The sequence below is a fragment of the Neomonachus schauinslandi genome, chromosome 11 (genome assembly GCF_002201575.2).
Source record: "Neomonachus schauinslandi chromosome 11, ASM220157v2, whole genome shotgun sequence".
Lineage (NCBI taxonomy): Eukaryota > Metazoa > Chordata > Mammalia > Carnivora > Phocidae > Neomonachus > Neomonachus schauinslandi.
Genome location: NC_058413.1, coordinates 92,261,990 through 92,278,263, shown reverse-complemented (window position 1 = coordinate 92,278,263; position 16,274 = coordinate 92,261,990).

Genomic DNA, 16,274 nt, shown 5'->3' with positions numbered 1-16,274 from the left:
TCATCGAGGAGACGTTGGCTGGGCTGTCGGATTTCTACAGATCACAGGGATAATGAAGAGAATTTTGTGGGAGGAGTTTTGAGGAAGCTCAGGAGCTGAATTCGGTGTTGCTGTAACATTTTGGGACCTGTTAAAATAAGACACATGTAGGATTTCAGACGGACTTTTAAATGGCAACATAAAACAGCTGCTTCTGCTGTAGGCTGGGCTCGTGGGTTTTATAACCGTAAAAAATTAGAAGATGCCTCGTGAATAATACACTGACTCAGTTCTGTGAGTCGCAACGCCCCTCACAGGGTGACTGTGTCTATCGCTTTTAATATCTTGCAAACTGGCTGGGTGTCTCTCACTTGGTGGATCTCAGCAGAAATGGAAGCCAGTAGGAGAATGGTGTCATCAGTTTCTCCCACTTTCCAAGCTGCCAAGTCAGATGGCTCCTGCCTGGACTTGAAATTGTTCTCCTTCATGAAGTCTTCAGGTTAAAACTGAACATTTCTGAAACACTTATGAGAGATTCTCAGTGCTGGGTGGAAACTGTATTGTGAAAGTAGATATTGAGGCAAACCCAGCCCGATCTAAAGTTGCATTTTGATGAGCCACCTCAAGGAATTTACTGTAACTCTACCTCTACTAAGCCCCTGTGTCCATACTAATATTTTTTCATCTTTAAAATATGTTTGTGTTATACAGTCAGAATATAAGTTAGCACTGATTATATAGGTTTTTAAAGTACATTTAAACATTTCCATAGGAGTTCATCTTGCTCACAAAGTAGGTATTTAGCTTTTTGAAGTCAGGGGCCGTGTCTTAAAGATTTAGACATTGTTACATCTACAGTCCCTAGCACCAAGCTCAAAACACATATCACCTGATTCCTACCTCTAAGTTGTCACAAACTAGTAACTTACAAATTTGTTTCATTCATTGTTTTTGTTTTGCCTCAGTTTGCAATGGTGTAAAAGGCAATGTAATCAGGTAACCATTACACAGGGCTACAATAGAAACAGCTGAGCATGGATGTTCTATTACCTGGCCACTTCATCTGTTCCCATGGCCTTCATAAGGAATATGAGTCTTTGTCACTCATTTGCTTGGAATTTTCTTCCCATCACTCATTCCCTGGGTCATCCTGCTTGCAAGGTACAACCCTAGTTCCATCTTCCCCATTAACCCTTCCTGATGTGACATCCACAGAGTCTCTCCCTCCCTGACCTCCCACCAGCACGGACCTTTAATGTACTAATTTATTCGGTAGCTGGTAAATTTTCCTGGTGTTTCTGCTCTTCTATATAGGTATTTGTCCTCTCTTGCCAGTTCAACTGGGGATCTTTTTTGAGCAGACTCTAATACCACTTTGCAGCCCTAGTGATGTCCTGATTAAAGCAGGTGCTAAATGTGTGTTTGTGGGCAAGTGAGAATGATGCTTTCAGAGACAGTCACTTATCATGGGTGCTTTCTTGGGAGGACTTAGCCAATCGTCTGGCCATATTGATCTTGTCCTAATCTCCACTTAGTATTTGATTATAATCATGGATCTCTTTCTACTTTTTATCCTTTATGATCATCATCAAAGATCTCTTTTAACTTTTTATCGTTTTAATAAGCATCAAAAACAGTATAAACCTCTAAGCCGCCTCCAAACCTGATTCTTTCTCTTTATCCTCTCCAAAAGACTCCATTTGTTTGTTAAGCATCTGTCTTTCTCTTAAGCTAGCTAGATGTTTTCCTGAATTAGTTCAATTGCAGGAGACAGACTGTAGCAAGAATGGTATTAGACACATCTAGTAGTGTCATGTTCCTTAACAGATAATTATTCAGCACCTACTCTGTGCATTGCACTGAGTAAACACTACAAGCAACTCGTGACTTCTGCTTTAAGGAGCTTTCAGTCTAGTTGGAGAAATACTACACACATGCACGAAAAACATAAGTAATTCAATCCTATGAAGAGTACTAAAGTATCAGTAAGTGCTATGAATTCCAAGGAGGGTGATGTCTCTGAAGAGTAAGGAGAAGGTTTCAGGAGCAGGCAGAGTTAGTTCTGGGTCCTGAGCATGAGTAGAATTTATAGAGGAGAAATTGAACAGGGAAGATACACCGAGAGCAAGGGGACAATATGTAGTGGGAAGACTTGAAGTTTTGGAGTCACAGATAACCCAACCCTTACTATGATGTCACAAGTCTCTGAATTTCATCCCTTATTTGAAAAATACCTTGTGGCATTGTCGTGAGGTTTAAATGGATAACGTATGAACGTGTCTGGTGTAGCGTCTGATACAATAGGTGATCAATAATTGTTAGCCTTGTAACAACTGTCAAAAGTGATCAAAACAAGTCAGTGGGACTGGAGATAGGACTGTCTAATTGGGACATAAAGGGAGTGATGGGACATGAGGAGGGGGACTCAGGCTCCTTGTTAGGTCACCTGTTGGAAGGCTTACATGTCTGGATATGGATTTGGGCTTTAAGCAGTGGATGAGAATGCAGAGGGCAGCCATGATGGTTTTTTAGCAGATTTTGTAAGTTTCTAATTTGGAAAGTACACAGGCTGAGGCACCGGAAGTAGTGGGTGGCAGGAGAGGGCTGAGTCTCTGACTCTGTTCATTATACTCATGTGAGTAAGGTTTTTGTCTCCAACGATTTGAGAAATACGTAAAAGCAAGACTTCTAAAATAAGAAACTCCTGAAATATTAAAATTCTGAAATCTAAAATAATCTGAATCTGAATACTAAATTTAAAACACTGAAAATCCTTGAGGACCCCTACAACACTCCCCAGAGCCAGTAATTTTGAGCAGTTCCTCTTTGAATCATTCAACTACGTTGTATTCCAGGAACCCAGCATGATAGTGATTCTCTAATTTTGCCAAGTTGGAAATCAACTATAGGCAGAAAGTACTGATTCGCAGCTGAAATTTTCTCTGGCTCATCAGCTTTTCAATAAATAATAAATTTATATACAGCTGTTCTTGGTGAGTGGTGTTTGCTGGTGGGACCTGTCTATATGCATTGCCAGTGCTGTGTTGTTCTCAGATTAACATTTAATTAACTGTAATCTTTTTCCTGAACAGAAGTGAATGGCTAAGCCTCCACTGTGGTGAATGGAGGGGTGGTGAGAAGAGCAGTGAGAAAAGCATTTGCAACTTATATACATTCTGCTATTTTAATTTATTACTTCCAATCCTAAATAATAACCAAAAACTATGTTTAGAGATCAGAGGAAATGAACTATCTTACTTTGCCATTTTTTAAGTTAGAAAAAAAGTAGCCAAAAAAGGAGATCAAGAGGCAACATAGGAGTAATAGCTTGATAACCAGAAGGCACATTTGCGTTGAAGTCCCTGATAAAAAACTGCTAATTAGTCTGAAGAGTCTAGCAGAGTTGTCAGAAGGCTTTTCACACCCAGTTGGTCAAAGGTCTTTCAGATAATTCTATGGCCAACAAGCATCTATGATTCCCAGTTTGGTCCCCTTTGCAGAGGGCCATGCCCTCCTAACCCAAGAAGTAAATATAAGCAGACTGAAAGGGTGCTTACCCAGCTGTGATATTGTTGTGTGACACTTGACATTGACTTTGGAGCAGGGCAGTTATCTTCTTGGGGGGCAACAGGTGCATCCACTAGACAAGTCTATCGGTGTCTTAACTCTTGCCTCGAATTTTATGTCACTCCAAGAGATGCTGATATGACTCTGCCCATTCAGGTTTATCTTGGACGGGCTTAAGTATGGAGGATTGTAAACAAGGCCTGGTATCTTTAATGAAAGCCTTTGTCAAAGTCAGCTGGATGTATTGAAGGCCTACTGTGTACCCATCCTGAGCTGAGTACTAAGGATATAAGGACAAAGAATACACAATTCCTACTCTTAGAAATTGTGACAAGCCATGAGACAGACCCACCAAAGTGGGTAATATCTCAACATAGCATATGCCAAATATTAAATAGTGTTATAGTCAGTGCTGTTGGGTTTTACGTGGGAGGCTCTGTGGTATGTCCACGGGCTGTGAGTATGCACGGACGTGATCAGAGTTGAGGACTGAAAGGGGTAACATTGGCACGGTGGTTTGAAGCAGAACCATGGGGGATGTTGATAACCAGATCACTTCAGCTTTGCAGGCAACTAAGATCCGCAGAAAGACTGAGTGGGGACAGCCAACTGTCTAGAATTTAGGAGGGTAACCTGGTGGCAGTGTGTTGCATAGACCAGAGTCAGGGGCAACAAGGCCATTAGAAGAGCAGAAATAGTTTGGGTGACAGTGGACAGAGACAAAGCCCCGATGGGACTAGAAAGACATGCGGGAGGAACCACGAAGAAAGCAGCCGTTTTCGGTGCTTGTTTCCTCCCCAGTTGGTTCATGGTTGCTGTCTTTGTCAGTCTGGCCTGTTTTGACAAGACTGGGGTTCTTGACTAGCACTCGTGTCTCCCAGCTCTGGAGGCTGGGAAGTCTAAGATCAAGGCGCTGGCAGTTCCAGTGTATGGTGCAGGCTCACTTCCTGATTTACAGATGGCCGCCTTCTCACCGTATCTTCAGGAGGCAGAGAGAAAAACCGGCTCCCGTGTTTCTTCTTAGAAGGGCTCTAATCCCATTATGGGGCTCCACCTTCATGACCTGATCACCTTCCAAAGTCCCCACGTCCAACTACCATCCCCCTGGGAGTCAGGAACTCAACGTGTGAATGTTGAAAGGACACAAGCATCAGTGTATCTCAGTTACCATAATTATTAATATGTCTATCATACTATTCTGCTTAACTCGCAAGTTTCTTGAAGGTAATGCCTTGTCTGCAGAGGAGGCTCTGTTGGTTGAATTAAATTGTGTGTCACCAAACATGTTGAAATTCGATTTTTTCCCACACTGATTACTGTTAATGAAAATTTGTTTAACTGTTCTCCAAGACACACCAACTAGGAGTCTGTCTTGGATATCAACATTGTTTTATGCAAAAGGTAGATTTCCTGACATTGCATTACTTTGAATTGAAATTCTCCCCTCCACTCCTGTGCCACCCCCCCGCCACACACACACACACACACACACACTCAGAATCAAAATGCCTATGTTCGCCTAAAAAAACCAAAAGGGAGTGCTTTAAGGAAGCAAACACTTCTATTTTGAGACAGAAACCTAAAAGCTGTGAGGGGTGTTAATCAGTTTCTCAGGCATTTAAACATTTTGTTTTTCCACTTTTGAAATTCATCAGACCTCCAGCTTGGGGATTTCTGATCTGTAGAAAGCTTTTTAACAAACATCCCCAACACCCTTTTATACAAATACCGCTTCTTCGAATGCATAACTTATGGTGTTCTATTCTATGAGGCAGTTAGAACTGCTAGTAGCAATCTCGTTCTAAACAGCAGCGGGCTCTTTGCTTAGTCTGCCCTTCCGAGAGCTATTTCCTGGGCACTGGGGCAAACTGGGAGCCCCCTCTGATACTGTGTCTGCAAAGCTTTCCTGCACTGCTTGCTTATTCGCCTTAAAAAAAAAAAAACTGCTTATCTTTTTAAAAGACTTTATTATGTATTTGAAAGAGAAAGAGCATGGGGGGGGGGGGGGGGGAGGGGGAGAAGGAGAGGGAGAAGCAGACTCCCTGCTGACTGCGGAGCCGGACATGGGGCTTGATCCCAAGACCCATGAGATCATGACCTGAGCTGAGGTCAGATGCTTAACCAACGGAGCCATCCAGGCACCCTCCCCCCCCAAAAAAAACTGTTTATTGTTACACTTTTACTCATTTCGGTGCATCCACTTTTCACATGGGAGATAGAATATTCAGCATGAACTCTGGAAGCTGGATCAAATCCATGTGGTAATGCTAGAGAGATGATCCCGGTCAAATAACCTCTTGGAACCTTTGTTTTCTCATTTGAAAGTGGGGATAATAATACCTACTTTCCAGGAATTTGTGCAGATTAAATAAAATAAGATGATGAATGCAAAGCACCCGGCATACAGGAGTCTCCGTGAACATTAGTTTCTTTTCCTTATTTGGGAAGTATTTGTTTCTGAGCATTCTAGTGCTTGAGGATAACGCAATGAATAGAGAGAGAGACAAATCCCTCTGTTCTGTGTAATTATGACAGTGGTTCTCAAAGTGTGGTTCCCCAACCAGCAGTATTAACATTCATCTGGGTTTTACTCCATCAGAAACTCAAGGTGCAGGGGGCGGGGAGGGCTGCAGTCTGCTTCCTGGTGATTCTGATGCACACAGGTCTGGGAGCCACTGCTTCTAGATAAAAGCCAGCGTCGTGTGTTTGCCGGTTTATGACCAGGGAAAAGGGGTGTGTGTGCGTGTGGTGCTGGTGGCGTGGTGAAGTGTTAATCTTTATCAAGATCACAAATACAGCTAAAGGAAATAAGCCATAGAGGTGGAATTGGATAGTAGTTAAACTTTTTTTTATATATATTTTATTTTACAGAGAGAGACACCGCGAGAGCAGGAGCACAAGCAGGGGGAGGGGGAGAGGGAGAAGCAGGCTCCCGCCGAGCAGGGAGCCCGATGCGGGGCTCGATCCCAGGACCCTGGGATCATGACCTGAGCTGAAGGCAGAAGCTTAACGACTGAGCCACCCAGACGCCCCTGGACAGTAGTTAAATTATTTAGATTGGGTCTTCAGTGTCTGATCACATTATTTGTTCTCTTTCTTGGGCAAGCTAAGCCTCGGAGACCAGGGATATAGGAGTGAATAGTGTGGTCTGTTGAGATCAGAAGATTTGAGGAGGTCCTGAATCTGGCTTCAAAAAATCACCGTTCTGGTGCCTTCAAATGGGCTTCTTTGTCTTTCTGGGGCGGGGGCGGGGGACGGCTTTCTTCCTTTCGGACGGAGCAGGGTGGAGGGGCTAGATGTCACTAGGACGGGAAGCCACCCTTCTATTCAGATGATTTTTAAATCTAGGTCATCTTCCCACCTCCCGGTGGCTCTGCAACAAGACTTTGAGTTTTGTGTGCGATGGGCAGGGAAGTCATCAAAGCCTTGACACCAGATGCTTTTAACCTCATCTGAGGAGTTATTTCTGGAAACGGCACCCAGTTCTAACCTTTTCGTATTCGGGGTCAAAAGGATAGTAAAACAGACACAGAGACTAATCAATGACAGTCTCCCTTATAGCTACACTCGGTCCCACGGCCGCCCAACAGGGCCAATCTCGCAACTGGTTGACTTCTGCCCTCTTGTGGGCAACCCGTCTCACTGCATCCTGCTGGACGCAGGGAGCCTGTAATTTGCTTCATCGACTCAAACTTCCGCAGGGCCGTTTGGTGAAATGCAAAGTCTTGCCTTTCTCCTCTCTCTCCTTCTCCTGCCCTGAGCTTCCATGGTCATTTGCATTTTCATCAACCCCATGCTGATTTGGGGAGACACAAAGGTTATCAGCATCTGTGGGGAATCAGGTGTTCAAACAGCATTTGGCACAACTGGTGGGATGCGGTCAATGCATATGCCATGCTTCATGACCGGGGTTTTTTCTATATAAATTTTTATTTTTTCAATATACTTAAAAAAAAGATTTTATTTATTTATTTGAGAAAGAGAGAGCACAAGCAGGGCGAGCGGCAGGCAGAGTGAGAAGCAGGTTCCCCGCTGAGCAGGGATCCCGATGCTGGGCTCGATTCCAGGACCCTGAGATCATGACCTGAGCCGAAGGCAGACCTTTAACCAACTGAGCCGCCCAGGCGCCCCTGACCTCTTCTTTATCATCAATCCCATCTGCAGACTCCAATACTCTTTCCCTCTGGCTTAACATCCTTCTTGATTTTTAACGGCAGAGCAAGAAAAAGACAGTATCTAAGTGTTATTGTCTGGACTGAGAATGTTTTTTTAGATCCTGACTGGGAGCTTCTGCAGCCTTTTGGGGGCGTACTCATAGTTTTCTTGTTTATTAATAAAGGCTCTTACATATTTGAGTCACTAACCCTAGGTCTGCCATTAAAGTTACAGTATTTTTTCATTCATTCAACTCAACAAACATTCAGCACACTAATAATGTGTCCAGTGCGGTTCTAGATTCTGGGGATTCCGTGATTTCCAAAGGATCGATGGGGTTTCTGCTTTCATGGAGGGAAGAGAAACATGAAAGCAAATTACTAGCTTTAGATTTTGGTAAGTGATGGAGGAGGTTGTTGCATTTATAGGGCTGTAGGGAGAGGCTGTTCTGAGTGGTGCCATTTAATCTGGAAACTGATGCTAAGAAGGAGCCAGAAACATGAGAGCTGGGAAAAATCTTTGTGGGCAGAAGGAATGGCGAGTGTGTATACTCTACTGTCCTGAAGATCTAAATGAAGGCTGTTCAGGCTGTAGCGGAGAGAACAAGAGGGACAGAGAGATAGCGAGGCCGTGGCAAATTTTGTTCTTATTTTAGATGTGACTGGAAACTATCAAAGGATTTTATAGGTGTAGCATGATCTCGGTTACATTATTAAAAGGTCCTTCTGGCTGCTGCCTGGCAAATGGTCTGTAAGGGAGCACGAAGTGGCAGGGCAGGCGGACCAGGGAAGATTCTGTAGTAGTCCACAGAAGATGTGACCGCGCCCTGGATACAGGTGTTAAGGGTTGGGTGGCGAGGAGTGGGTGAGCTTTGGACACATTGTGGAGGAAGGGCTCGTGGGACTCGCAGCTGAACTGGATTTAGAGCAGAAAAGAGGAATCAGAGCTATTTGCCTTTCAATGTCATTTATAGCTTTTTTGGTTTGGGGAGAGTCTTCTTAAGTACCAGTTTTTTAAAAATGTATTTATTTATAGCAAATAGTTGCTATTCCATCTCATCACCGGAACAACTCACTTTGCTGGCATCCTCATCTCTTCAAAGCAGAGGACAGGAAGTAGAACAGTATTTTGACTTGAGCAACGTACTTCGTGTTTAGGCACAAGCCTGGGCTTTAGAAAGGAATGCATCTGATACGGGACACTGATGGATGGTTTGTTCAGTTTTTAGGAGACTTCTGTTTAGTTAATGGCAAGTAGCTCAGGCTTCACAAACAGAGGACAGATATGATCAGCATTCTTTCTCTCTTTTTTTAAGGATTTGTTTATTTTGGGGGGCAGAGAGAGAGAGAATCTCAAGCTGACTCCCCACTGAGCACTAAGGCCCGACTTAGGGCTCCATCTCAGGACTCTGAGATCATGACCTGAGCCCAAACCAAGAGTCTGATGCTTAACCAACTGAGCCACCCAGGCACCCCTCTTTTTTTTGTATTAAGTTTTTAATTTTAATTTCAGTGTAGCTAACACACAGTGTTATATTGGTTCCAGGTGTACGATACAGTGATTTAAGATAAGTGTGCTCTTTAATCCCCTTCACCTATTTCACCTATTCCCCACCACCACCCACACAGCACCCAGGAAACCATCAGTTTGTTCTCTATAGTTAAGAGTCTGTTTCTTGAGATGTGGCATATATATATATACACAATGGAATATTATGCAGCCATCAAAAGGAATGAGATCTTGCCATTTGCAACGACATGGATGGAACTGGAGGGTGTTATGCTGAGCGAAATAAGTCAATCAGAGAAAGACATGTATCATATGACCTCACTGATATGAGGAATTCTTAATCTCAGGAAACAAACTGAGGGTTGCTGGAGTGGGGGGTGGGGTGGGAGGGATGGGGTGGCTGGGTGATAGACATTGGGGAGGGTATGTGCTATGGTGAGCGCTGTGAATTGTGCAAGACTGTTGAATCACAGATCTGTACCTCTGAAACAAATACTACATTATATATTTAAAAAAAAGAAGAAGAAGATAGCAGGAGGGGAAGAATGAAGGGGGGGAAATCGGAGGGGGAGATGAACCATGAGAGACGATGGACTCTGAAAAACAAACTGAGGGTTCTAGAGTGGAGGGGGGTGGGATGATGGGTTAGCCTGGTGATGGGTACTGAGGAGGGCACGTTCTGCATGGAGCACTGGGTGTTATGCACAAACAATGAATCATGGAGCACTCCATCTAAAACTAATGATGTAATGTACGGGGATTAACATAAGAATAAAAAAAAAAAAAAAGAAAAAAGAAAAAAGGCCAAGTGAGAAGTCTGTAAACCAGAAAGAGTCCTCACCAGGAACAGAATCAGCGGGCATGTTGAGCTGGGACTTCTAGCCTCCAGAACTATGAGAAAATAAATTTCTGTTGTTTAAGTCAAAAAAAAAAAAAAAAAATAATGATGTGATGTATGGTGATTAACATAACATAATAATAATACTAATAATAAAGAGTCTGTTTCTTGGTTTGTGTCTCTCTCTTTTTTTTTTTTTCCCTCTTTGCTCATTTGGCCATCAGTTTTCTTTCAGAATGGAGGGCTTGCCCGTCGGAAGAAGGCTGCTTTATTCTTCCGCCACTTTCATTCATTCTTCACATTAAAATGCTTATCCTGGGCATCTTTTCCTCATTCTAAACCTTTGTGGAGGGAACTACTTTTTTTTTTTTTTTACTTGGAGAATAGCTTTGGTCTCTCTCCCTGGGCAGAGCCTCCACACAGATGGGATTAAACAGAGTGGGGATCTTCAGTATGTTTGAGGGAGAGGTTTTAGAAATGGAGAGCCTTGTTTGAAACCTAGCTTTGCATGCAGTCGCTGTGGCAGGGCATGGGCAAGAAATTTAACCTCTTATGGTAGGTTGTTTCATCTGTAAAATGGGGATATCATAGAGATTTCACTAAGATGTTATGAGTATTAAGTAAATAACCACGTAGGAAAAGTACCAAGTTGTGGTGCAGCTCCCAAATAGGGGAACTTAAGTACTGATGGCCCCTGTCTCTCCCATCTAGGTTCTCAATCCCTTTTCATATTCTTCTTGTCCTCCAAGCAGCACCTTAAGGAAGAGAGATTATTTTGTTTTGTGTGACCAGTGTCTAGCTCAGGGTGAGGCCCCTACTAGATGCTCAAGACACGTTTGTGGACCACTTGAGGGCACAAATGGATATCCCCATGGTTGGGACCTTGCGCTTTTGCTCTCTCTCCTACTCATTGTGTCATTTGTTTTCTGGTACTTTCCGAAGACTCTCCCCTCCCCTGTCTATTTCTATCCTCTTACTCGTGTTCATGGGGGGAAGTGCATTTTTTGAGAATATACCTCAGACCCGAGCTCCTCTGAGACCCCCTTTTGACTCTGCAGTCAGTTGCTCAGATAATCACCGTAATTGCAAAGATGTTAGGTTCAACCCTTAAACTGACTGCCTAGCATCCCCAGAGTCAGGAGATTTCACATGGGTGGAGCCTGAGGTCCCACCATTGTCATGGCAACGGCAGCAGACCTGAGGCTCCAGTGCTCCCTCTCCTCGTCTCCTCTGCTGATCTGGTCTTTGATCGCCTCAGACTGAAACTCCAGGGGTAGTGACATTCTCTGAAGTGGAGTTGGGGATAATTGGATATAAAGCAAAGGTTATCCTGCTCTGGATAAAACTGGTACAAACGATGAGGCTCACGTAAGAATTCACAGTAGTCTTATTTTCCTAAGACATGTTTGGCAAAGAGACAGGGACATTGGTAGCTTTTGCTTTCCTCACCCTTTCAAGCCACTGATGCCCACTTCCCCAAAACTGTGGTCTCAGTTTTCCAATTTCCTGAACAAATCTGGGTCCAGTAGGAGGTTCACTCACAGACTCAGACCCGTCTGGGCCTGAACAAGGTTCAGAGCTTGTTCAGGGGGAAGAGAAATGGATTTGAGAAATAATTGTACGAGTTAGAATGAACAGATCTTGTTAACAGATTGGAAGTGGGGGGCAGGGAAGAGCATGAACCCCAGGTTTCTCATGAAGGCAATGGGCAGTGGCCTCCATTAAGATCCCTCTTTGATCGGGAACTTAGCCACGTTCCCACGGAAGGAGGAGCAGGTTGGTGGGGGTTAGGAGAAGATTTCCACTTTGCACAGGCTGAGGTCCCAGCACAAGACTTGGGCACAATGCAGCCTGTTTCAGTTCTCTTTTTCTTGAACAGAAGAAAGGCACCTCCTTACCCCCCATCCTGGCTGATTAGACGAACCAAATTGAAATGAGAAGGGAAAGGACTTTATTCATGAGTCTCATAATTTTGAAACATCTCTCATTTTGATTTCTATAATCTATCTGAATCTATCACTGCATTAGATTTGTATCTATCTACTAGCCAACGTGACTGGAGTTACTGGAAAGAATCATTAATTATCATGCAAAAAGGAAACCCACTGCAAATCAACACTCATAATTCTTAACTGTCTACCCCTTTAGGGCTCCTGTCAAAAATCCCTGGTTGGTTTCTCCTGATGTGGCATTTCCACGTCTTTGGGACCCTGCATATGGCAGTCACTAAAGCATCTCATTGTCCTTTAGTTTCTGTTCCTCAGGAGGATGACTGTCTAGCTCTTTGAGGTGTTGCTGGGGCTTTCTGGGTGAATTTCTTTTATTAACCTGTGGTCCACTTTTTAAGTCTGACTATCCCAAACACTCAAAATTCAGTAAAAATGAATTCAGCCATTTTTATGTAATGCATTCGGAAATTAGGGGAAAAATAAGCAGTAACTTTGATTTTCAAGGTACTATGGAGTATTTATTTGACAAAAAAAGACACAGCGAGAGAGGGAACACAAGCAGGGGGAATGGAAGAGGGAGAAGCAGGCTTCCTGCGGAGCAGGGATCCCGATGCGGGGCTCGATCCCAGGACCCTGGGATCATGACCTGAGCTGAAGGCAGACGCTTAATGACTGAGCCACCCAAGCGCCCCTATTTTTTAATTTAAATTCAATTTAGTTAATATGTAGTGTAAGTTTCAGGAGTAGAATTCAGTGATTCATCAATTGCATAAACACCCAGTGCTCATTCCATCACGTGCCCTCCTTAATGCCCATCACCCAGTTACCCCATCCCCCCACCCACCTCCCCTCCAGCAACCCTCGGTTTGTTTCCTAGAGTTAAGAGTGTCTTATGGTTTGCCTCCCTCTCTGTTTTTATCTTATTTTATTTCCCCCTTCCCCTATGTTCACCTGTTTTGTTTCTTAAATTCCACATATGAGTGAAATCATATGGTATTTGTCTTTCTCTGATTGACTTATTTCGCTTAGCATCATACCTTCTAGTTCCCCATCCGTGTTGTTGCAGATGGCAAGATTTCATTCTTTCTGATGGCTGCGTAATATTCTATTGTATATATACACCATCTTCTTTATCCATTCACCTGTCAATGGACATCTGAGCTCTTTCCATATTTTAGCCATGTGGACATTGCTGCTACAAACATTGGGGTGCAGGTGCCCCTTCAAATCACTATGTTTGTATCCTTTGGACAAAGACCTAGCAGGGCAAGTGCTGAAGTATTTTTCAAAGCTTTCCTACATGGATGACTCAGTTTCACCCTGTAAAAATTCAGTGAGGTGTAGGACGTGAGGAGTGCCTCTCCCTGATAGGGACGCTGAGGTCCAGGGAGGTGGGGCGTGCCTAAGGTCACGGGGTGAGTCAGCAGGAATGGGAACAGGAATGGGTGTATATAGCACCAGGCAGTTCACCACACACTTTCACTGATACTGTCTCATCGTGAGTTAGTTATGTAGTCATCACAGACAACCTCGCTTTATAGATGAAGAAACTAAGCCTCAGAGGTGAGTGACTTGCCAGAGACCAGGTACCTGTAAATAGCTATTCTGATACCAACTGGTAAACTGCAGTTCAATTCTGCCTTGACCGCCTGGTGTAGGTGCACATCCCACAAGTGAAAGGCCCCTTGCCCAACAGGTTGCCTCCACTTGGATGTCAGCTGCCGGTGGGGGCTCCAGGTCTCCAACTAGCTACAAATCTGGGGGATTCTCATTCCCTCCCTTAGGTGTGGTAAGTTGTTAGACAACCCTGGAAACTCAGGAAAATTCTATACTTACAATGATAGTTTTACCCTAAAGGACATGCATCAGGACCAACCAAATGAAGAGACACACGGGGCGAGTTCTGGGAGGGTCCTGGATGCAGAGCTTCTGTTTCTTTTCCTCATGGAGTCAGAGTACATTACCCTCCAGACGCATCAATGTGTTCACCAGCCAGAAAATTCACTGAGCTTGTGTCTCGAACTTTTACTGGGCTTTCATCCTACAGGCGTGATTGATAAGTTGATCTCCAGCCCCCCACTCCTGCCCAGGCTCAAAGCCCCACCTCTCCAGCCATCTCCTTATCATAGACTCAGGTGTGAACCAAGGGGCTCATGGATAAGACTCTCTCCAAGGGTTTTAGTGGCTCGGTTCCAGGAACCAGGGACAAAGACCAGACAAATTCTTTATTACACAAGAGTAGCAGAGTCAGGTCTTGACCCCACATCTGCGGGGTCAGTGCTTTTCCCCGTGCCTCCACACCAGACCCTCAGCACCTGGCTCCCACCTGGCCTTCTGGCTGTGCATTTAGGAGAGGGTAAGAAATCGTTTCAAAACCTGTGAGCCAAAATGGGATGGCAGATGAAAAGTGCTTTCAAGGAATAAAATCCTGGGCATACAGGCTACAAAAAGGGTAGAATACCCACTTTAATTATCGATGCAAAGCCCTGCCATTTGATGAACAGGGGAAGGGTTGTGTGTGTGTGTGTGTGTGTGTGTGTGTGTGGTTTTTTTTTTACCACACACCTACTACGCGCCACGCATCATACTAGACAGTTACAGATGCCATGCGCATCGATGACGTACACCTTACCATCCTAATTTAATAGACAAAGAAACAGCCTCTGAGAGATTGAAAAACCTGCCCGAATGTGCAGTTAGGAAGAGTGAACCCAAGTTCGATTCCAACACCCATTCTCTTGCCCATGTCAGGCTGCCTCCAGCAGCTCATAATAGCTGGGAAAAGGCTGTGGTCATTTTTATTTGCTTGGTTCTTTATTAAGTATTATTTTTGTACAATTATGCAATTGAACTGCGATCCTCAGAAATCCTGTAATTTTGAAAGCCCCGGGGAAGCAGAACGATGCTAATCAAAGAAAACCTTATTTACATTAATCCTGCTGGGAGATTGTTCAGGTCATTTCTCTGAAAGCCCTCATGACCTTGCTTAGTGTAGTCCAAACATTAGGCTGGATTCGGTTCTTCAACCACTGCTAATTCAGGCCTCTGCTGCAGAACAAATGCCCTATTAATGATAAATGTCACAATCACATAAAAGGCTCGCTGTGGGATTATAAGAGCAGCCCTATTTCCAGCTCCAGTTTTTAATCTTACCTGCTGTCACTGGCCTCTCGTAAATGTGGCCTCTCTTGGGAGGCGTGGGCGGAAAGCCAGAGCCCATTAGCTCAGCACTATTGCCACCTGGTGGCCAGCCCTGGTGTCTGCGGTCCTCCTGGCATTTCAGATTAGGGGGTGCGGTGGGGTGGGGTTTTGGTCTCTGCCTTTTCCAGTTCTTCAGACAGGTGTTGTTGTTTTAATTAATTAATTAATTTTAAATTAACATATAATGTATTATTTGTTTCAGGGATACAGGTCTGTGATTCATCAGTCTTAAACAATTCACAGCGCTCACCATAGCACATACCCTCCCCAATGTCCATCACCCAGCCACCCCATCCCTCCCACCCCCCTCCACTCCAGCAACCCTCAGTTTGTTTCCTGAGATTAAGAGTCTCTAATGGTTTGTCTCCCTCTCTGGTTTCATCTTGTTTCGTTTTTTCCTCTCTTCCCCTATGATCCTCTGCCTTGTTTCTCAAATTCCACATACTAGTGAGATCATATGATAATTGTCTTTTTCTGATTGACTTGTTTTGCTTAGCATAATACCCTCTAGTTCCATCCACGTCATTGCAATTGGCAAGATTTCATTTTTTGATGGCTGCATAATATTCCATTGTATATTTATATACCACATCTTCTTTATTCATTCATCTGTCGATGGACATTTAGGCTCTTTCCATAGTTTGGCTATTGTGGACATTGCTGCTATAAACATTAGGGTGCACGTGCGGAACCTCCATACTGTTTTCCAGAGTGGCTGCACCAGCTTGCATTCCCACCAACAGTGTAGGGGGTTCCCCTTTCTCTGCATCCTCGCCAACATCTGTCGTTTCCTGACTTGTTAATTTTAGCTATTCTGACTGGTGTGAGGTGATATCTCATTGTGCTTTTTTTCTTTTCAAGATTTTATTTATTTATTTGACAGAGAAAGAGACAGCGAGAGAGGGAACACAAGCAGGGGGAGTGGGAGAGGGAGATGCAGGCCTCCCGCCTTGCAGGGAGCCTGATGCGGGCCTCGATCCCAGGACCCCTGGATCACGACCTGAGCCAAAGGCAGACACCTAACGACTGAGCCACCCAGGCGCCTCTCATTGTTGTTTTGATATATATTTCCCTGA